At 42.4% G+C, this 24114-nt stretch overlaps 1 protein-coding gene across 19 annotated transcripts in view; it reads left to right on the top strand.

Moving 5' to 3' along the window:
* LDB1 (LIM domain binding 1) overlaps positions 1–24114 on the top strand; it is a 236549-nt gene that overhangs the window by 178376 nt on the left and 34059 nt on the right. Inside the window, exon 1 of one of the 19 annotated variants that reach the window (XM_056531466.1) lies at positions 22987–23092. The exons of 17 other annotated variants lie outside the window; for them this stretch is intronic. The gene's annotated coding sequence lies outside the window, so the exon portion shown is untranslated. Of the gene's footprint in view, positions 1–22986; positions 23093–24114 lie in introns of those variants that run through there. One more of the 19 variants, XM_056531471.1, reaches the window with a different exon arrangement.

The raw sequence follows: 24114 nt of genomic DNA, 5'->3' as shown, positions 1-24114 counted from the left end.
GTTACTATATATACAGTCATGGCCGTAAATGTTGGCAACCCTGAAATATTTCTAGAAAATGAAATAACACATGTTTTGCTATACACGTGTTTTTTTTCCCTTTGTGTGTATTGGAACTAAACCAAAAAAAGGGAGGGAAAAAAAAACCAAATTGGACATAATGTCACCAAACTCCAAAAATGGTCTGGACAAAATTATTGGCACCCTTTCAAAATTGTGGAAAAATAAGATTGTTTCAAGCATGTGATGCTGCTTTAAACTCACCTGGGGCAAGTAACAGGTGTGGGCAATATAAAAATCACACCTGAAAGCAGATAAAAAGGAGAGAAGTTCACTTAGTCTTTGCATTATGAGTCTGTGTGTGCCACACTAAGCATGGACAACAGAAAGAGAAGAGAACTGTCTGAGGACTTGAACCAAAATTGTGGAATAATATCAACAATCTCAAGGTTACAAGTCCATCTCTGCAGATCTAGATTTGCCTTTGTCCACAGTGCGCAACATTATCAAGAAGTTTGCAACCCATGGCACTGTAGTTAATCTCCCTGGGCGTGGACAGAAGAGAAAAATTCATGAAAGGTGTCAACGCAGGATAGTCCGGATGGTGGATAAGCAGCCCCAAACAAGTTCCAAAGATATTCAAGCTGTCCTGCAGGCTCAGGGAGCATCAGTGTCAGCGCAAACTATCCGTCGACATTTAAATAAAATGAAACGCTATGGCAGGAGACCCAGGAGGACCCCACTGCTGACACAGAGACATAAAAAAGCAAGACTATATTTTGCCAAAATCCTTCTGGGAAAACGTCTTGTGGACAGATGAGACCAAGATAGAGCTTTTTGGTAAAGCCCATCATGCTACTTCTTACCGAAAACAGAATGAGGCCTACAAAGAAAAGAACACAGTGCCTACAGTGAAATATGGTGGAGGTTCAATGCTGTTTTGGGGTCGTTTTGCTGCCTCTTGCACTGAGTGCCTTGAATGTGTACAAGACATCATAAAATCTGAGGATTACCAACGGATTTTGGGTCGCACTGTACAGGCCAGTGTCAGAAAGCTGGGTTTTTGTCCGAGATCTTGGGTCTTCCAGCAGGACAATGACCCCAAACATACGTCAAAAAGCCCCCAAGAAATGGATGACAACAAAGCGCTGGAGAGTTCTGAAGTGGCCAGCAATGAGGCCAGATCTAAATCCCATTGAACACCTGTGGAGAGATCTTAAAATTGCTGTTGCTTCCAATAAGAGAGACCTGGAGCAGTTTGCAAAGGAAGAGTGGTCCAACATTCCGGCTGAGAGGTGTAAGAAGCTTATTGATGGTTATAAAAAGCCACTGATTTCAGTTATTTTTTCCAAAGGGCGTGCAACCAAATATTAGGTTAAGGTGCCAATAATTTGTCCAGCCCATTTTTGGTGTTTGGTGACATTATGTCCAATTAGCTTTTTTTTTTCCTCCCTTTTTTTTTGTTTAGTTCCAATACACACAAAGGGAATAAACATGTGTATAGCAAAACATGTGTTACTGCAATCTTTTTCTGTGAGAAATAGTTAATTTTGTAGAAAAATTTCAGGGGTGCCAACATTTACAGCCATGACTGCATATTGGAAAAATAGTAAGGTTATGTTCACATTACATTTGGGCTCTGTTGGTGTGCCACTGAAAAAGTTTTCCAAAGTATATGATTATTGCAGGACTCAAAAGTGCTTAAAGTTTTAGTTTGGAAAATGGACCAATGGTGGAAAAATTATTACATTTTAATTTTTGGTCCATCTCTGACAAGTACACTGTGGTTTATGTTGGCCTATAATATATCTCTGACATTGATCCAGAACATGGCATGGCCTAAAGGTGTGTTCACACTTTGTTTTTTAATTTTTGCTCTCATTTCTAAAGGGAAAATAAATAAAATGAAACTAAACATATGTATGTATTGTTCACATATGACTACAAAATCCTAATAGCTGATGGATAGCCCTCTGCTTGCAGATTTTCCACCCCTGAATTCCGCAAGTGGAATTTCCGCTACAGAAAATCCACAAGCAGAACCCATCGACTTTAAGGCTCACACTGCGGAATTTCTTCCTGCAATTCCGCTTTGAAATTGCAGCCAGAAATTCCACTTACTAAAATTTTTGAAGCAGAATTTGTGAACGGAACATTTGCTTTCAAATTTCCTCCTGAAGAATGGCGGTACTCATTCTTCATGCGAATCTACTCGCGGAAGACATAGTAGTCTATTGGGGTCAGCAATGTCCGCGCGGTCCTAGCGTCGACTGATTCAGTTGGCACTGGCCACACTCGGAATCTCTATACAGAATTTTTCCGTCTGGAGATTCCGCGTGAATCTAGCCTAATAAGTAACAGCATAACCTGCTTGCAGAATTTGCAATTAGAATATCAGCTGCGGGAAACACTCTGCGGGTGTGCTACATGTTACCCTACCCTAAAAAGACATATGGTTATTTATTAATTTTTTATATTTATTGGATCCAGCTGGATGGGATAGCACAGAATTATCTGCATTATTCCTTCCAGAAAACCCTGACGCATACATCACAAACTATGGGAAATTGAGTGCGTTATCCGGGACTATATTAGCACTTGGGGGCCGCTGTCTATTAATCTAATGGGATTCTGCTGCTTAGTTAACATGTTTCTGATGTGTGAACTGAGCAGCACAATCGCTTTGAGGGAAATGGGAGGCTGCTGCATGTGGAATTGAAATCTGCGAGAAGATTGAACATGTTCATCGGAATCCTCAGCAGTTAACTTTTAATGGGATGTCCCAAACTGCTGTGGAAATAGGTGTCCATTCCGGATCATTGTGAATGGGAAGACTAACCCTATTACGCCCATATAAAACCAGCCTCGTAAAGATTTGATTACACCGGTGTCCTTTTGGGTTCAATCGTAATTTTCACTTAGGGTAGGGTCCCATGGAGCGTAAATGCAGCGTACTTTGCTCTGTATTTTCTGCAGCTGAAATTGCTATTCATTGACTTCATTGGGTAGGAAAATACACAGCAGTAGAATACGCTGTGTATACTCTACGTGGGTCTCTACCCCAAAGGTGGTTTCACCTGAGCGTTACACGGATGCAGGGCCTAGCCTAATGACTTGTATTAGTACTTTTTCTCATGTTAATCCATCCTTTGGCTTTGTTTAAAGGAAAACGGTCACCAGTTTACCCGCACTATAACCCGATACACCGGATTATAGTGCGGGTGAGCAGGAGACCGATTCGGGGTCTCGGACTGTTATACCTACCTGCACTTCCTAAGGTCCCCCTCTTCCAGTGCTGGTCACGTGAGCGCTCGTGCCTACTGACTGCTCATGTGACCGGCGCTTATGAATATTTAAATCTAGCCGGCAGGCCCACCTCAAAGTGCAAGTCAGCACTGGAAGAGGGGGGACCTTTGGAGGATCGGGGGTCCGGACTGCAGGTAGGTATAGCAGGCCGAGACCCCGCATCGGTCTCCTTTTCGCCCGCACTATAACCCGGTGTATCGGGTTATAATGCAGGAGAACTGGTGACCGTTTTCCTTTTTAAACATTGTTAACAACTATTTTTGGGAATCCTGGTAAAATATGTGACATTACCACAATATTGCTACAAAATGTGAACACAGTCTTTAAAAAAAAGTGAAAATGAAAATAATCTAGCAGTAAGTGTAGTGATTGTGGTTGGATCACCGAAAGGAAGATATATAAACATGTTGATGAAAATCATTTTAGCATTATTATTATTTTTTTTTTTAAATCTTTCTGTCAGAACATTGGAAACAATTGGACACATTATATCATTGACAAAGGTGCGATGAGTCAGCGACCATGGGAGTTGGTGAGAAATCTCAGTTTGGCTGGCTTCACATGTATTGTTGGTCATAACGTACCTTTTAAAGGTTTCTCTGAGACTTAAAAGGAGCCTGGGGACAGATGGAGGCGTCGTGTACTTTACGAAAGTTCGAAGACTTCATTTCCTGAAACACCTGAGACCTAAAATTATTCTGTAAGGGCTCATTCAGACGGCAGTATACCTGCTAGGACCCCTCGGACATGTAGCATCTCTGTTGACGGCAATGCATGTCTAAGCGGATTTCACTGAAAGAATGACCACGGAATCTGAATTTCCATGGAAGAATTTTTAGATTTACAAAAAAATTCTGCCATGTTTTTAGGCCCTAAAACATAGTTTACATTTTTATTTTGTTTTATCTGCCCCCTTAAAAGGGGTTATCCATCCTTATAAAAGTTGATGGTTTAGCCAAGGAATAGGTCATCAGTATTAGGCTGGGTTCACACCACGTTTTTCAAATACGGTAACCGTATACGGTTTTCCGCAAAAAAACGTATTTGACCGTATGCATAGAGAATGCATTGTAAACCGTATTCCAAATGTTGTGTCAATTTGCATCCGTTTTGCCTCGGATACGGTTTTGCCGATTTTTCAACCGTAGGCGAAAACGCTGTCGACCACGTTTTTGCCTCCGGTTGGAAAACCGTATGCGTTTTTTTTTAACATTGTTGTCTATGAGAACCGTACACAGAATTTCAGAATACGGTTGCACACGGTTTTTCTAATCCGTTTTTGGAGTTGACACATGCGCAGATTGGAATTTCAATAGAACAATAGTAACTTTATTAAATTGCTGGAAAACCTAATTCCAACAAAATAGCAAAACCGTTGGCAAAAACTGATGCAAACGGATAGAACCGTACGTACGTCTTGGAACCGTATATGGGGAAAAACCGTATACGTTTTAATTTGGAGTCATATGGTTGCATACGTTTTTTGCCATACGTTTTTTAGCGGAAAACTGTATACGGTAACCATATTTGAAAAACGTGGAGTGAACCCAGCCTTAGATTGTCAGGGTTCTGACTGACACCCCGCAGATCAGCTGTTTGAAGAAGCCGTGGTCCTGTGGTATCAGCTCGGCAGCCCCTTCAGTTCTTACCTCTGATTCAGCTCCATTCTTACTTACAAACGCTGTACTAGTTATGGTTCACTTGAATATTCCTGCAGTACCTTGCATCACCACTACAATAGTCAAGGTAAACCAAAGTAAATATTAAAGAGGATGCATCGTTCTTGGGGTGCATTCACACCACGTATTGTTGTTATGGTCACCGGATCCGGCTGCGGTACGTCAAAGCCGAGTGCTCCTGTATCTCAGCTGGACCCGGCCTGCATCTCATTCATTTGATAGTGACTCTGGTCGGCTTATTTTGCCCCATATCCAGTTTTGTGACCGGACCTAAAACCTTAATATACCGCAGTTTTAGGACCGGTCACAAAACCGGATATGGGGAAAAAAATCAGCCGACCGGAGTCACTACCTGACTCCGGTCGGCTCATTCAAATGAATGAGAAGGGGTCTGGGTCCGGCTGGGATTTAATAAACGTAGTGTGAACCCAGCCTTACAATGTTTGTTATTATCATTGAGGGCTTAACTAGAGATGAGCGAACTTACAGTAAATTCGATTCGTCACGAACTTCTCGGCTCGGCAGTTGATGACTTTTCCTGCATAAATTAGTTCAGCTTTCAGGTGCTCCCGTGGGCTGGAAAAGGTGGATACAGTCCTAGGAGACTCTTTCCTAGGACTGTATCCACCTTTTCCAGCCCACCGGAGCACCGGAAAGCTGAACTAATTTATGCAGGAAAAGTCATCAACTGCCGAGCCGAGAAGTTCGTGACGAATCGAATTTACTGTAAGTTCGCTCATCTCTAGGCTTAACAAAAGTGTTTATATTGTCCAAACCATGCAAAACTACAAAAGAAATTCCAATTATGTAATACGGGGTTTCCCGATCAGGGAGTTGTAGTTTTGAAACACTGATGTAATGCACCCTTCCATGAGCTGTTCTTTCAGTAAGGAATTTCATTGCTTGTCTCATTGCTTCTCTGTGAGCTGCTGAAAGGGACATATATGCAAAATGCTGTATGCAAGGTGCTGAAAAAAATGTTTTCTGAACACTTTGGTATTTCGGTCCCCCCCCCATCCCCTCTGGCAGCTGCTCATCTTCAGTGAATGAATGAAGACACGCCATCAGGTTGTGTTGCGTTCTCAATTCTGATTCTGCAACAAAACTGTGTGGAACCTGGGAGAAAAAATACTGCAAACTCAGTCTTTTTCTCCCCCTACTCCCGCTACAAAACAGTGCCCAACAGACCCCCATTGACTATAATATGATCCATCGGGACCCGTTGTTGCCCGTTGTGCCACCTTCCGATAACAGCCTATGCTTTGAAATGTGGAACGAAACCAGGAGATAACATGGAAAGAACATATGGGATTTAAACCCAGGACCCAAGCGCTGCAAGGCAACAGTGCTAAACCCTGAGCCCCTGTGATAGCCTGGGGGAGTAGGGTATGGGGAGTGTAGCTGTGCGGTGATTAAAGGGTGCTTGTTAACCCTTGCTATTCGTGACGCCAGGATGAGGGCTCCTCAGTAATGCTTGTCCTACCGCCACCCTTCTCGAGCGATAGGGAGGTAGAGAATAATAGAATGTCCACAACCGGAGAGTTTTCTGAAACGGGTATAACTTTTACTGAAGGTTTTCTGCAAGCTTCATAAACTAAACTGTCTCTATTCATACAACTGCTTTCTTTGGAGATTGACAAAGGTTGGCAAATTCTAGTCTAAGTATTAGGCGCTGTTCCACTGGATTTATCAGCAACCCAAGAGCGATAATTGGCTACAGCTCCCTTATATGGGCAGGGGCTGGACTAGTGCTAATTGGTCCATTACTGATGTCAATCACCATTAAAAAGAATTGTGGGCAACACGTGACCCAAGGACCTCCAAAGGTCCGCCAACATACCATAGATGATATTAACATGGTCACATGACCGAAGGTCCTGCGACGCTAAACAAGGTAAGTACTCTACATTATATTTCGCAGGCAGTTCCCGGTCGCACACAACTTGCAATAAGGTCAGCATTGGCAAACTGTTGGACGTTGTGTCACTGTTGTGTTGCATAATGTCGCACTGTGCATACCTGTACGTTACAGATTACTGTATTTCTTTGTTATAAAAATGTAATAAAAACATTTCGACAATCAATAGACGTCATGTGACAATGTGACATTGTGATCTTCATGTCGCTGTATAGCCCTAGTCTTAGGCTAGGTTCAACACCATGAAATTTCCGAGGGGAATTCCGCTTGGAAATTCTGCTGCAGCAGAGTCTCATTGCGGTCAATGGGATTTCGCTGCACAGTGCACATTACGGAATTTCAACTGCAGATTTTCCGGTGCTAAAACTCTGCCACCGAAAGAATGATCTTGCTTATTCTTTCGGCTAAATCTACCTAGAAAACGTTGCTATCAATGAAGGCTGAAATGTACGCACGGTCCTGGCGCTGACTGAGCTGCACTCAGAATCTCCGATGACATTTTTTCCAGCCAGAGTTTCCGTAGTGTGAACCTAGCCTTAAATTATTATTTTTTGCTTTATATAGCGCACCATAGGCTATTATCCGAGAATAATGTAGCGATTCTTGTGTATGCCTTGTTCTTACCTGTTTTAGCTGATGGGGCAGGCATGAGTTTGGCTTCATACTGGATGCCGTTGGGTCACTGAAATGATTTCCTAAGGCTTTGCTGAATGATGAAGTAGAGTCTCATCACTGCACTTGGTCATCTAATCAGGCTGCTTTTGCTGGAGTTTACCCAGGTGAACTCATAAGGCTATGTTCACTAGTGTTGCTCGCGAATATTCGCGATTCGAATATTATTGCTGAATATCGCATATTCGCGAATTTCGCGAATATAGCGATATATATTCGTAATTACGAATATTTTTTTTTTTTTTTCTTCACAGTACACATCACAGTGATCACCCCTCTCTGCTTCCAGCTTGTGTGGTGTAAAGAAGGCTCTAATACTACTGTGTGAGACTGGCGCGCGAAAATTCGCATATGCGAAAATGAAATGAGAATATAACAATATTCGCGAATATATGACGAATATTCGTCCATATATTCGCGAATATTTGCGAATTCGAATATGGCCTATGCCGCTCAACACTAATGTTCACATCACAGAATGTCCGCATGAAAAATCTCAGTGCGGACATTCTGCAGACTGCGGGCGCCCGCAGTCTGCAGAATGTCCGCACTGAGATTTTCCGTGCCGACACGGCACGGGAATGCGCCCTCTCATAGACTGCAATGCATTCTGTGCAGAGTCAGCAGAAAGAATGGACAGGTTCATTCTTTCTGGGGACACGTTTCTGGCACGGAAATTCCGCCATGTGCACAGTGCAGCAGAATCCCATTGAATTCAATAGGGTTGCTGAGGAATTCCGCACAGAAATTCTAACATGTGACCATGCAGTCAGTTGAGGTTGGGGTGCATAAGACTTTAGCACATCTCCCCAAGATCCAAATTTCCAGCAATTTGTGCTTCTCATGTCCAGTATGAGTTTGTTCGTATCTGAGACCATACAGAGATACTATGTTCTAAGATCATTTTTACGCCAGAAAATTTAAGGGGTTATAATATAATATAATATAATATAATATAATATCTGGCTCCAGAAAGTTAAACAGATTTGTAAATTATTTCTATTAAAAAAATCTTAATCCGTTCAGTACTTATGAGCTGCTGAAGTTGAGTTGTTCTTTTCTAAGTGCTCTCTGATGACACGTGTCTCGGGAACTGTCCAGAGTAGAAGCAAATCCCCATAGCAAACCTCTTCTACTCTGTGCAGTTCCCGATACAAGCAGATATGTCAGCAGAGAGCACTGTTGCCAGACAACTCAACTTCAGCAGCTGATAATTATTGAAATGATTAAGATTTTTTAATAGAAGTAATTTACACATCTGTTTACCTTTCTGGAGCCAGTTGAGATATATATGTTTTTTCCTGGATAACCCCTTTAATTTTCTGGCGTAAAAATGATCTTAGAACATAGTATCTCTGTATGGTCTCGGACAGCGTTTATAGTTTTGCCATATAAGTATATACTACTATACATCTATAGCGATTAGTCAAAGGGGCCCTGGTAAGAACATTGGGACCCCAGAGCTTCAAGCTATGTTTTCACACAAGATGCCAGGTACAGTGATCCCTCAACCTACAATGGCCTCAACATACAATAGTTCCAACATACAATGGTCTTTTCTGGACCATTGCAAGTTGAAACCAGACTCAACATACAATGCTATGGACAATCCAGATCTGTGCAACGTGTCAATGGCCGGAAGAACCAACCAATCAGAATGGGCAATTACTGGTAAAACCCCTGTATTACTGAAGCGTATGCACTGACTGATGTCTGGTTGCGCCCCCTACAGTACAGGAGGTATTACATGTTCTGTACTCTTTACCTGTATTACTGAAGCGTATGCACTGACTGATGTCTGGTTGCGCCCCCTACAGTACAGGAGGTATTACATGTTCTGTACTCTTTACCTGTGCCAGGTTTAGCTGCTCCTTTGGACACCAGGTAAGGGCGACTCCATTTAACTTTTTTAGGACATCGCATGTACTGTACAGGACCCTGAAGAAGCTCCTGTCCTCTACATAAACCAGTGCTTCCCCAAGCATGGTGCCCCCAGCTGTTGCAAAACTACAACTCCCAGCATGCCCGGACAGCCTTTGGCTGTCCGGGCATGCTGGGAGTTGTAGTTTTGCAACAGCTGGAGGCACCCTGCTTGGGAAACACTGACATAGACAGTGATTTACAGCTCCCAGCAGATCTTTCTTACTTTTATATGTAAGGATTTGCTTTATCTATATTAGTTATCTACTTATTTTTCTTTAATATTCACTTTTTTCCTATTTTTGGATGACATTTTGGGGGCTCCAGGACCAATTACCAGGTTTCCATAGAGTTCTGGTCTCAACATACAATGGTTTCAACCTACAATGGTCGTCCCGGAACCAATTAATATTGTAACTTGAGGGACCACTGTATTGCCTTACATTGTTGGCCAATCATTCCAATTTTGATTAAAAAATTTTTTGGGGGGCTTTTAACTATGAGGCCACGTGTAGACATTGAAGAATTGACGTAGATTTTACGGCTATACTGGGAGTTGTAGATTTGCAACATCTGGAGGTCCATAGTCTGGAGACCACTTATTCAGAAAGTATTTTTTTTTTTTAAATATCCTATGACTTATCAGAAGCCATTATTTATTCCTTTCTATTATTGCAGACAATTGCAGGTCCTGTCATAAAGACACATCTGTTTATTGGGGAACATATATATGTTGGCAAAGTTACTAGTATCCTGCACGTGGCATAACCAGTAATCTGCAGCAATAATGCACATATTTGGCCTATTGGAAGACTCCTTTGAGACCCTACTTTTATTGATTTCAGGGTAGGAATAAAAAATGATACATTTTTGTTAGACTCATATTTTGCAGCACCTATTTCGATTCAGTTTGTGGTTCAAATCTGGTGCATTTTGGAAGCGAGAACTGCTCCGCTCCTTGTGAGATGTCGGAGCCCTGCGACTCGTCCGCTCTAAGCTCCTGTTGTTAAAGGGGTACTCCGCCCCTAGACATCTTATCCCCTATCCAAAGGATAGGGGATAAGATGTCTGATCGCCGGGGTCCCGCTGCTGGGGACCCCGGGGGATCGCTGCTGCGGCCCCCCCTCCCCGCTATCATTACTGCACAGAGCGAGATCGCTCTGCACGTAATGATGGGCAATACAGGGGCCGGAGCAGCGTGACGTCATGGCTCCGCCCCTTGCGACGTCACGGCCCGCCCCCGTCAATACAAGTCTAAGGGAAGGGGGCGTGGTGGTCGTCACGCCCCCTGCCATAGACCTGCATTAAGGGGACAGGGCGTGATGTGATGAGGGGCGGAGCCATGACGTCACGCTGCTCCGCCTCCTGTATCGCCCGTCATTACGCACAGAGCGAACTCACTCTGTGCAGTAATGATGGCGGAGTGCCGCAGCGGCGATCCCCGGGGTCCCCAGCAGCGGGACCACGGCGATCTAACATCTTATCCACTATCCTTTGGATAGGGGATAAGATGCCAGGGGCGGAGTACCCCTTTAAGCACAGGATTTTAAGTATAGTTGGTGACTACTGAACATTACCGGGGTTGTATTGAATATCACTATAGACAACCATGTCCCATAAAGGCCAAAGATCTGGCTCCATGTGAGGTGCAGTTACCATGAACTATCATTTATTAAAGGGGTACTCTGGTGGAAAGCTTTTTTTTTTCTTTTCTTTTCTTTTTAAATCAACTGGTGCCAGAAAGTTAAACAGATTTGTAAATTACTTCTATTAAAAAATCTTAATCCTTCCAGTACTTATTAGCTGCTGAATACTACAGAGGAAATTCTTTATTTATTTAAATTTTTTTTTTTTTTTTTTTGGAACACAAAGCTCTCTGCTGACATCTCTGACCATTTTAAGAACTGTCCAGAGTAGGAGAAAATCTCCATAGCAAACATATGCTGCTCTGGACAGTTCCTAAAATGGACAGAGATGTCAGCAGAGAGCACTGTGTTCCAAAAAGAAAAGAATTTCCTCTGTAGTATTCAGCAGCTAATAAGTGCTGGAAGGATTAAGATTTTTTTTATAGAAGTAATTTACAAATCTCTTTAACTTTCTGGCAGCAGTTGATTTAAAAAAATAAAAATAAAAAGTTTTCCACAAGAGTACCCCTTTAAGACTCTCACATGATTGCCCATTACAACTATAATAGGAGGCCACTCAGGACCCCCTTGGCGCGCATATATATACAGTGATCCCTCAACTTGCAATGGCCTCAACATACAATAGTTTCAACATACAGTGGTCTTTTCTGGACCATTGTAACTTGAAACCAGACTCAACATACAATGCTTTGGAATCTGCGAAACGTGTCAATGGCTGGAAGAACCGACCAATCAGAATGGATATTTCACTGGCAAAACCCCTGTGCATGCACTGACTGGTGTCTTGTAGCGCCCCCTACAGTACAGGGATGTATTACATGTTCGGTACTCTTTACCTGTATTACTGAAGCGTATGCACTGACTTTTGTCTGGTAGCACCCCCTACAGTACAGGGAGGTATTACATGTTCTGTACTCTTTACCTGTACCAGGGTTAGCTGCTCCTTTGGACACCAGGTGAGGGCGGCTCCATTTTCCTTTTTTTAGGACATTGCGTGTTCTCTACAGGACCCTGAAGAAGCTCCTGTCCTCTACATAGACCAGTGTCTCCCAAAGAGGTTGCCTCCAGCTGTTGCAAAACTACAACTCCCAGCATGCCCGGACAGCCAAAGGCTGTCCGGGCATGCTGGAAGTTGTAGTTTTGCAACAGCTGGAGGCACCCTGGTTGGGAAACACTGAAATAGACAGTGATTACAGCTCCCAGCAGATCTTTATTACGTTTATATGTAAGGATTTGCTTTATCTCTATTAGTTATCTACTTATTTATCTTTAATTCTCACTTTTTCCTATTTTTGGATGACATTTTGGTGGCTTCAGAACCAATTACCAGGGTTTCCATAGAGTTCTGGTCTCAACATACAATGGTTTCAACATACAATGGTCGTCCTGGAACCAATTAATATTGTAACTTGAGGGACCACTGTATATATTATGAATGAATTTATATTGTAACTGCCCTGTACAGGCTGCTGTGAGGTAGGAACTCTCGTAATGGAGTAATATAGAAGGATTTCCACTATCACCATAGAGAACTGCGAAGAGTCAGGATCCTATAAGTTGTAAGGGATCCTGTTGGCTGTAGATAAGGAAGACATTGCTTCATGTGCATCAGATGGCAGAGCTGAGCTTCTGAGCTTTATATGTTGTGAAGCAAATGATGTGTTCACCAATGCTGCCTTATTGCCTTTATAGAAAGACGTCTGTATGTTCAAACCATCTCTGACCGTTCTTCTTTAAATCTCTGGTCCTCATAGACATGTATAACCTGAAAAGGCTCTCACAGGCTGCAGTGACATCAGAGGTGCAGTGTCTGTCTCACAGGCTGCAGTCACATCAGAGGTGCAGGGTCTGTCTCACAGGCTGCAGTGACATCAGAGATGCAGGGTCTGTCTCACAGGCTGCAGTGACATCAGAGATGCAGGGTCTGTCTCACAGGCTGCAGTGACATCAGAGGTGCAGGGTCTGTCTCACAGGCTGCAGTCACATCAGAGGTGCAGGGTCTATCTCACAGGCTGCAGTCACATCAGAGGTGCAGGGTCTGTCTCACAGGCTGCAGTCACATCAGAGGTGCAGGGTCTATCTCACAGGTTGCAGTCACATTAGTGGAGGTGCAGGGTCTCTCACAGGCTGCAGTCACATTAGTAGAGGTGCAGGGTCTGTCTCACAGGCTGCAGTCACATTAGTAGAGGTGCAGGGTCTGTCTCACAGGCTGCAGTCACATTTTCTTCCCTTTTTCAGGAGAAAGTCAGAAGGCTACACGGCCCAGATTTACTATTGTAAACCCGACATGTCTTGTCGGGTTGTGCGCCAGAATTGTCTGCGCCAGAATTGGGAAAAAAAAAAACCACCAACTCTCCATTTTACTGAGAAAACCCCCCAAAAGGGGCATGGTTGCCGAAAAGAGGGAAAGTCCCCGACATTTTCAAAAAATCTCAAAATATTAACTAAGGATTTGAGCTGAGGAAAACCCGACCGCTCAGAGAATGTAGGGAAACCTTAGGCCTCTGCAAAATGAAAGAAGCGATCTGATTGGTTGCTATTGGCAACTCAGCATCTTTTCCTCTGCACAGGTTTTGATAAATCTCCCCCTTAGTAAATTAGGACCAGTGTGTCAGATGGTTGGTCCTGTGAAATTGCCAGGTTCGGCCGACACACGTCTTATTCTATACATTTTATCATGGATGTATTACAAGATTTTGTGCAGTTTTCATTCAATACATTGCAGTGAAATCCCCAGCAGGCCCTGATTTCTGCGAGAATGTTCTCATGTTGGTTTTTGATAACCTTATACCCATGTATTGTCCTGTAAAATGTAACAGCCCCGAAAATGGGAAAACATTCAGTTCTGGTGAGAACTGGGCCGTACGCTGCGTGTTATGGTGCTCTGCATTATGTAGTGTCTTTTAACCCTGTATACAACTGGAGGTGCCCAGATTTCCTATTCCCTGTGTTTTCCGGGAGCTCTGTGTTTACGGACAGTGTCTTCCTGGAGAGCGAGCTTTTATAGCTGGGAAGTTATGATGCCAGGAATAGATCTGCTAATCTTACGAGACCCTCCCACACTCATGTGTACCATGGAAATTGTCAAGTCTTCAGCCTCTAAGCCATGGTGGGATTAAGCAAAGTTTACTTTTTGATACCAGGGAGTTACTTAAGCTCTGGATTCCTCTTATATCTTTTGTAGGTAAGAATTGGGCTCTTGGGTCAGTTCTCCGATTGCTTATAATGTTGTGGAGTTTGTTGAAAGTGAAGTGGCTCCTATACAGGTTCATGACCCGAATGGAATGGGGGATGGGTGACTTGAGCTGACCCCGCTCTCAAGGGACTCTATAGCAGCTGCTTGGTTCGTGGTAGACTATAAGGCTTGAGCAGGGCATAGATAAAAGATGGCTTAGATGAGATATCATTTGGACAACAGCCAAATGGCCCATCTTCCTCGACTCCTCTTCGTAGATTTGTCTTCCTTCAACAAAACAAGCATGTTCTTTCTATGGTGGGAGATAGATGAGGTACAAAATTCTGGTGCTACTTTATCACAGTAAGGGAATATAAAAATTGGCGAAGTCCACCCAAAAAATTCCATTGGGGGCTCAAGCACATGGCCATATTATATCTTGTTTAGCCTCAGCATTTTGCAAATCATTGATGTAATGTTCCACAACGGGTAGAAACAATGAGTAGCGGATGAACGCTTTGGTTGTACATAAGAGTTAGGTCCCTTTTTAAAGGAGATTTGTAGTGTAAATTTTTTTATAAACCCCTGTGCCTGGGCTGCAAAAAGTAATAAAACAAACTTTAACTCTCCTTCCGTCATCCCCCCCTTGCGCCAATATCTGTGTTCCGGTACTCCGGTGTCTGTCCTCTTCCTGCTTCCTAGTGACGATGAGTCATACTGCGCTCAGTGTATCGCTGGCCGCAGCAATTTCCCGCTTTGGCCGGTGAAGGGCTGAGCCCACTGTCATGTAAGAGCCTGGGCCTAGCCTTCTCCCTGCTGCCCGGGCTCGTTACATGACGGTGCGCTCAGCCTATCACTGGCCGAGGCGGGACATTGCTGCGGCCAACAATACACTGAGCGCAGTAGGACTCATTGGCCTCAGGAAGGAGGAAGAAGACAGACACCGGAGGACTGGGACACCAATATCGGCGGAACATTAGAAGGTGAGTTAAAGTTTGTTTACTTTTTGCAGCCTGGGCACAGGGGATTCTAAAAAGAATTTACACTAACGATCTCCTTTAAGGGCCAAAGCACATGCCAGGTACATGTCTATAAAAAAACAAAAGGCTGCCCTATGGGATGGAAAGGAGATAATTTTGATGTTGGGATGACCCTTTTATGTCATTTTCCCTGTGGCTGGAGTTTAGTTTTTAGATGACTGTGTAAACTGGTGTTGGATTAGATATTTTAAGTAATTTATTTATTTTAATTTTTTTATTAGATATTTATTGATGTTAAGAAACCTGTTGCAATGTAATGGTTTCTTGTTACTATGTGGAAACCATACTATGGAGCTGGGAACGTGCTTACATTTATGTTAGATTGGAGGCTCATGAATATCCATTGCCATATTATCGAACCATTGTGCCGTAAGTCAGCAACATGCCTACGCAACCTCATGACCTTCAAAAAATGATATACTGTGAAGGGCCAGTTTAGGATTCTCACCGGCCAAATGTTATGTACATGAGGAGGGTTTGCTGACAACATGCTCGACTTGTTCACATGAGTTTAGTCTCTGCTCGAGTTGTCTGGCTGTGGATTGTTCTTTTATCCCCATTGAGAACACAAATACACATTGCCCAGCGTCAGGGGTTAAATCCCGGGACAAAAAAGTGTAGGACCTTACACAAGATTTCCACTCAAGGGTTGGTCCTGCAGGACTCCTGCTAATTCGAACAGTGTTCCTGCTGTTGAAACAGTGCAGGAACTCCATTCCCATGCTTTCCTGCAGGACATGAGCCCTGCCCAGCGTACCTGTGAGGAAGAATGGCCATATGCTGACTAAATTGGCCCCTAGCTATAAAAGGTCACCCATGGTACTTAAATTTGGGTGTGTATGTGTGTGTGTATATGTGTGTGTGTGTATGTATGTATGTATATATATATATATATATATATATATATATATATAATATTTATATTATATAATTTCATTCCCATGGTTCATGGATATAATCCAGTGTATCTGTTCCAAAAAATGACATGTATTTTATTTCTTACGTGGAAATGTTCTGTAGCATGTGAACAGGGCTTAGGAGAAAACCCTTTTAGGTATGTATGCCGATTGTCTTCAGATTTGAAGATGTTTTGGGTTGGGCTTGAATCTGTTCCATATAAGTGGAGCCTAAGATCCCAAACTGTTTTGCTATCTAAAAAGTCCAAGTAGGCAACGGCAACAATTATGGCGTGCATAAGATAACTTTTGAGTTATTTTTATATTATATTGTTGGGCCCCTTAAGAACTATGGCCCTCCAGATGCTGCAACGTCTGGAGGACCACAGTTTGAGACCATTCCCTTAGAGAGTTGCCCAAACCTGCAGGGGCTACAGTGGGTTCCAACGACTTTAGTATAAGGCAGTGGTTCTCAACCTGGGGTACAAGTACTCCCTGGGGTACTTAGCAGTTCTCCAGGGGGTAGTTGAAAAAAAAAATCCGTAATGGCAGCCACAACCACTGGTTACTGGTCTGCACCACTTTGAAAGAAATGGTCGGCTGATGTCACTGCACCGAGGAGCAGAGCAGGAGGACAGCAAAGGGGAAGCGGGGGCACTGGGTGCTGTGGGCAGTAACTACCATCAGCTTTGTTGCTCCACTGCCCCTGCAGACCAGGGACCTACTGCTATGAGCCATAACAATAGGTTCCCAGACCAGCAGTGGAGCACCACAGCAGGACAGTATGGTGGCCTACAACTATATTTGGGGCAATATAGGGGCATACAGCTATATTTGGGGGCACAGAGGGGGCCTAACAACTTTATGGGGATGCAAAGCAGGTACTATTACTGTGTGTGACAATAAACATGGGGAGTTTGTAAATACGGTAGGTGGGTATTGTTCTGCAGAAAGGAGACTTATATGTTTGTTTGGCTGGTTCTGTGGAGAAGACTTGTATGGGAGAAATCTTAATGGCGGTCTAGGCCAGATAGTGCAGAAAAGAAAAGTAAACCACTCCGGTTAGAGAAGACGTCACCTGTAAATTGGGGGACTGGGGAGATAGGGAAAGTAAAGCATATGAATTATACTATGATCACTACAAAATGTCTCTAATATGGGGGTAAAATTTTTGGGGGAATGAGCTGTCAAGGGGTACTCAGGCAAAAATGGTTGAGAACCACTGGTATAAGGTATATGGGCAACTTAAGGCCCAGATTTATTAATCAGAGGCAAGACCTGGAGTGAGTTTGCCCATAGTAACCAATCACAGCTCAACTTTCACCAGAGCTTGTTAAGATATGAAACAGGAGCAGTGATTGGTTGCTATGGGAAAATCACTGCAGTATTTGTCTAATACAGATTGATAAATTGGGGCCTTAAGCCTTGTTCACATTGCAGTCAGACTCTATTTGGCGTTCCGTCGGCAATGCCGTCAGAACGATGGGAGGGTTTTCTCTGCTAAACTACCGGATCCTCGAGGGACCCCATTAAAGTGAATGTGGTCCATCAGGACCTGGCAGCATCCGTTGTGTTCCGACCTGTTTCAGGGTCCGTTCTGCTCTTCTTCTTTTTTTTTTCCTTCATAACGACAACGTCAGTGTGAGCCTAGCCTTGATGTCTTAATATCACCATTGAGGCACTCCATCCAGACTTCTGCTTTCTTGGTCATATTTATTTTCAGACTTCCCAACTTTCCATCAATGACATCTACGCTGTCCTTCACTCACTGCTGGTTGCATTCACATCACGATTTAGCCATATTGTTTTGGATCAGTTTTTCTATTAGAAAACTGTATATAACCGTATTGCTTGCATTATACATTGACCACCCATATAAGAACGTACACAATCTGATGCATCTTTTTGTGTTTTTGTACTTATCTGGTCTGAACTCGACTGTGACACTTGCTAGAAGAGCTATCCATAGTAACCGGAGATGGGACTAATTTTTGGAGCTTTTTGTGGGACCTGCTGACTGTGTATGGGGCCTCCTGACAGATGATGTATGGGGAGAGAAAGATTGAGCATGTTGGAATTCAACTGCCCGGTCATTTTGTTCTCTGGGAAACATATCTCTCCATTCAGAACTTGTCAATCCTCATCTCTCTTGACTTCATCTGTCGGAGGAGAGTCATGAGTCTCTCGTACAAATCAGATGGTTGGTGGGTTTGGCTGAGACAGGTGTAACCAGCCTGCTGGTATGGAAGTCCCCCATGGTTTGCATGCCCTAATTCCAGGGGTCAATCCTACTGGAGAAGTGAATCAGATGAGGGCACCTTACTTTATACTTTTTGGTCATCTCCTTGACTGTTCCAATTTTGCTGAAAGGTTTCCCCAGTCATTGCTCAGTCACTTAAGAGATAAAAAAATAACTTTTGGAACCATCGTTTTAATAGACCTATCTACAGGGATCAAGTCCGAGGGAAAAAAAAAAGTGTGGGAACTCATCCAAGATTTTCAGACCGGTTCTGCTATATAAAAAGTGCAGGAACTCAGTTCCCATGCAGTCCTGCAGGACTAGAGCCCTGTCTATCTATCTGCCATTTGTTTTTCCTGTAATTGCCACCTTACCCCTCTTGTAATCTCCCCCCCCCCTTTTCTTCACCTTTTTTCATCCTTCTTGTTCTTCCTACTCTTTGTGCTGTTTTTTCACCTTGTCTTAGTCTTGAGTTGTTGAATTCTTAGAGGCAGATCCGGAGCAGAGTGCTTTGGACCCTCCTGCTTATACTTTTGACCATTGTTTATGTAACAACACCGCTGTTTACCTTCAACTTATCTGTGCCTGTTTATTTTTGTAACTTTTTCTTCCTTGTGTTACATATATGGGACTACGATCTTTATTATTTGTATATAAAGAATATATTTAAAATAGTTGTTGTGAAGTCCATGGTGACCACTTATTTGTAAAATCTCAGTGGCGGTGGTTGCACATGCATATGACCTTCTCCACCGGACCTGATGTCTGTAAAGATTAAAGGTGGCCATACATTTTCAAATCTTTTGGCTGAATCCTCATTTGTCTGTCTGTTACATCTCCTGATCTTCCCATACACTTGAGCAAGTCGCACAACCAAATGTTAATGGACTTGTGCGGTCCTACTGGTATTTGTAAGTTAGTGAGGAGTAGTGGATTTTCCCGGTCCGTACATCAGAACAGCTTTCCTGTTTTCCCATTTGGAAATTTGATTTATATTTACAGAAAAACACATAGTTTCACTGCAAAACTATGCCCATTTTATTCACTTTCCAATTAGAAAAGTTATGTGACTTTTGTTGCCTTGGTAATCTCTGAAACCCTTTTTAGAAAGCCTTTGCAATTAAAGGAGTTCTCCACCATAAGGTGATTTTAGTACGTACATGGCAGACAGTAATGGACATGCTTAGGAAGGATCTGCGCTTGTCTTGGGGCTAAATGGCTATGTTTGAGATTACCATAACACTGTGGCTAGCTTTTTGTGAACTGTTATTTCCTGTTTGAGTTTTCTTCTTTGCCTATAAATCCCATAATTCCATTTTCCTCCCTCCCACACATCAGCCACCCCACCCATTGAAACATAAATGAGCTGCATCCAGCTATTGCATTAGTTGCAGATTGATCCCTCCACCCATTGAAGCAGACAGGCTCCATGTCATCAGCTGACTAGTGAGTCAGGTCTTGGCCGCATTGCAGCCTGGGAAAAATCTGAGACAACAATCATTTTGTATGCTGGTAAAAATAAATATTGGAGTGAAAATCACATAAGAATTGTGAGAAAACTGTCACACACAGGTACAGACACTATATTATGAACTACACTAACTTTACAGCCCCTGTAGCATAGTCAAATAAAAAAAATTCCTGGAATACCCCTTTAATTTCTGACGTTCCCCGTTGGCTGTCCGGGCATGCTGGGAGTTGAAGTTTTGCAACATCTGGAGGGCCACCAGTTTCAGACCACTGTTTTCAATCATCTCTGCTCCTTTTGTTTGTATATTGTTATATTGTATATTTATTTTTGTCTGTCAAAGAATCAACTTTATTTTTTTTGCCGTTATGTGTAATGTTGCATAAATAATAAAATTGATTAAAAAAATAACAATACACGTGAACTATGCAAACACAAAATTTGCGTCAGCCCATTGACTTCTGTGGGCTGTAAAATACACCCACACGTGTCTGTCACATAACTTTAAAAATGTTGTTTGTTTTTTTTCTGTGGGGGGGGGACGTCTATTTTATAATTACTCGATATGAGGATTTGTAAGTTAGTCAGGAGTAGTGGATTTTCCCGGTCCATACATCAGCACAGCTTTCCTGTATTCCCATGGGGCATTTGGTTTATATTTACAGAAAACCGCATAGAGTTAAAGATTTTTTTTTTTCTTTTAGAAGTCTTCCGCTGGTAATAAGGAAATGGATAAGCAGCTAATGAGATGTGGCTCCCTGGGGAGGGGGATGTGTGATTTCCTATGTGTGCCTTCAGAAACATGAAATATAAGAATGTAAAGAATAGATGAGTTATTAGTCAGTTATAGAAATGTGTGTTTTTTTTTTTTGTATTTATCAAGTTTTATTTTTAAATTTTTACATTTCGTTCGATTATAAAAGTCTGAAGGTCTGGTGCACATTGGGTTGGTCAAAGGGGTACTCCGGTGAAAACCTTTTTTCTTTTAAATCAACTGGCTCCGGAAAGTTAAACGGATTTGTAAATTACTTCTATTAAAAAAATCTTAATCCTTCCGGTACTTATTAGCTGCTGAATACTACAGAGGAAATTCTTTTCTTTTTGGAATGCTCTCTGATGACATCACGAGCACAGTGTTCTCTGCTGACGTTATTATAATAATAAGTCTTTATTTATTGTTGTCCTTAGTGGGATTTGAACCCAAGGCCCCAGCACTGCAAGGCAGCAGTGCTAACCACTAAGCCACCATGCTGCCTTTAGCATACATCTGCTATGCAAGGTTGCTAAAATGGACAGAGATGTCAGCAGAGAGCACTGTGCTCGTGATGTCATCAGTGGATCTCTCGGCAATAAATATGTTGATGTTGAATCCGTAACGCATGATCAGAAATAAAACATCACCAGGTTTAAAATCTGCTCATTTTGGAGAGCTGTAAATGGCTACTGTGGGGGGGGGGGGATTTATTTTTATTTTATATATATATATATATATATATATATATATATATATATATATATATAGTAGATAACTTTATATTTGTAATATACATTGGTTAAAAAAAGTGTATATTTGTGGATGATAAAATGCTCTGTATTTCTTACTACTTGGGGTCCCTCCACTGTCCAGAACATAGTCTTGTCCCTGCAGCTATTGTCTGTGTATCTCTGTACTGAGACAAGTTACAGGAAATGTTGACAGGACTCTGTGCAGGCTTTTGTCTTGTCAGTCGGCCTACTTTGTGAGCCGGGGTGTGTTATAGACTCAATGCATACAACAGCCAGTTGTCAGTCCTGAAAAGTGAGTGGAGGAAGTTACCAAATGAGATGTAAGTGCAAGCAAGGGAATGCCCCCTCCTCCTCGGTGAACTGCATGTATTAACATAAACAAGTGTATTAGGAGCCATAAAGGGATAAGCCTGTAGCATTTTTATTTATTTATATATATTTTTAAATCTCTTTAAGGGCCTGAAAAAAATGCTACACATTTTGGATTTTACGGATCCTTTTTCGAGGCATATAAAATATATATACACAAACAATGTTGTATAGTTTTATCATAAATTTTCTAATTGGAAAGGGAATTAAATGGGTACTCCGGCAAAATCAATTATTCTGTCTTTCACTGCAGCTTGCAGATTTATATATGAGGGCCAGTCTAAAGTACCTTGTCTGAAGAATGCATATCAGATTTATTCTAAAATGTCTGCTGCGCCAGAAGTGTTAAGCTTGTCTGCAGAAATCGGCGTGCCAGGCTCATCCCTTACTGCTGCGGCGGCCATTTTGGCCCGGGACATCACGAGTCGGTGATTGAGACTCATTTGCTGAACCTTCACAAGGCTCGATCAGTCGTTCAGGGGTAATCCGCCAGAAAACATTTTATCCCCTATCCAAAGGATGAGGGGATAAGATGTCTGATCACTGGGGTCCCGCCGCTGGGTACCTCTGTGATCTCCAGGCTGGCAGTAGCGGCATCCGGTGGAGCTTCTGTGTTTGTGATGTCACACCACGACCCCTCCACGTGTATGGGAGGGGGCATGACGTCTAGTATGTAGCCATCATGCCTCCTCCCTTAGACATAAATGGAGGGGGCGTGGCAGTTGTAGTCGCCAGTAATCCGGCACGGACTCTGGGGTGCCACAGTGAAGATTGCAGGAGTCCCCCCAGTGAGGACCCCCCCACATGATTAGGGCCAATTGTCCAGAATGAACGGTCCTAGGAATGCTTGTTCAGGCGATAATCGGCCTATGTAAAGGGACCTTTAGATTAGGTTTGGCGTGATCACGTGGCCTAGTTCCAAGCTGTATAAGAGACCACCGAACGGACATGATGGGGGAGATTTATCAAAACCTGTCTGGAGGAAAAGTTGCTGAGTTGCCCATAGCAACCAATCGGATCGCTTCTTTCATTTTTGAAAAGGCCTCTGAAAATGAAAGAAGCGATCTGATTGGTTGCTATGGGCAACTCAGCAACTTTTCCACTGGACACGTTTTGATAAATCTCCCCCGATGACGTTTCCTTAGGCGCCACGGTAACCACATATTATAGCTGATAGGGGCAGCTCTTCAGCAAAGTAGGCGGCTCATCTGGTCTCTCCAGGTCTATAGGAAACAGTTTGTGGTTGTTGTGTGAAAAGGTTGGTCATTGTGGATACCCGTTTCCTAATTTTTATTCATTTTACTTTTTTTACGTGACTTTGTTGCCTTGGTAATCTCCGAAACCCTTTTAAAAAGCCTTCGCAATTAATCATTTCTGAAGTTCCCTTTAGGGTATGTTAACGTGGTATGAATATGAAAGGATAGTATTTGTAGAAATCCCAGGCACACCCAATAGGGGAAATAATTTAAAGGGGTACTCTGGTGAAAACCTTTTTTCTTTTAAATCAACTGGTGGCAGAAAGTTAAACATATTTGTAAATTACTTCTATTAAAAAAATCTTAATCCTTCCAGTACTTATTAGCTGCTGAATGCTACAGAGGAAATTCCTTTCTTTTTGGAACACTGATGACATCACGAGCACAGTGCTCTCCGCTGACATCTCTGTCCATTTTAGCAACCTTGCACAGCAGATGTATGCTAAGGGCAGCCTTGCAGTGCTGGGGACTTGGGTTCTAATCTCACTAAGGACAACAATAAATAAAGCGTTATTATTATAATATCGTCAGCAGAGAGAACTGTGCTCGTGATGTCATCAGAGAGCATTTCAAAAAAAAGAATTTCCTCTGTTGTATTCAGCAGCTAATAAGTACAGGAAGGATTAAGATTTTTTAATAGAAGTAATTTACAAATATGTTTAACTTTCTGCCACCAGTTGATTTAAAAGAAAAAAGGTTTTCACCGGAGTACCCCTTTAATTATTAAAAATTATTAATTTTATTAATTATAAAAAATCTTTTTTATATATACAGTGGATATATATAGATAGGTACATATATATATATATACATACATATCTCTATCTATATATAATATATTAAAACACATTAGATTTGAAAAAAAAAGTGCTGATTTATATACGGTACATGTTTTTTTACTACAGTTTTGAGTTTACAATGTGTGGACATAGCCTCAAAGTGGAATGCTGCAAAGAAACAAACAGTGGTTGTGGTCATCAAAGGAGACCATAGGCTGTTGATGTGTTCATGGACATAAGGGCTC

This window comes from Hyla sarda, chromosome 7 (genome assembly GCF_029499605.1).
Source record: "Hyla sarda isolate aHylSar1 chromosome 7, aHylSar1.hap1, whole genome shotgun sequence".
NCBI lineage: Eukaryota > Metazoa > Chordata > Amphibia > Anura > Hylidae > Hyla > Hyla sarda.
Note: the sequence above shows the minus strand (reverse complement) of the source record. Positions and strands in the feature narration are given on the sequence as shown.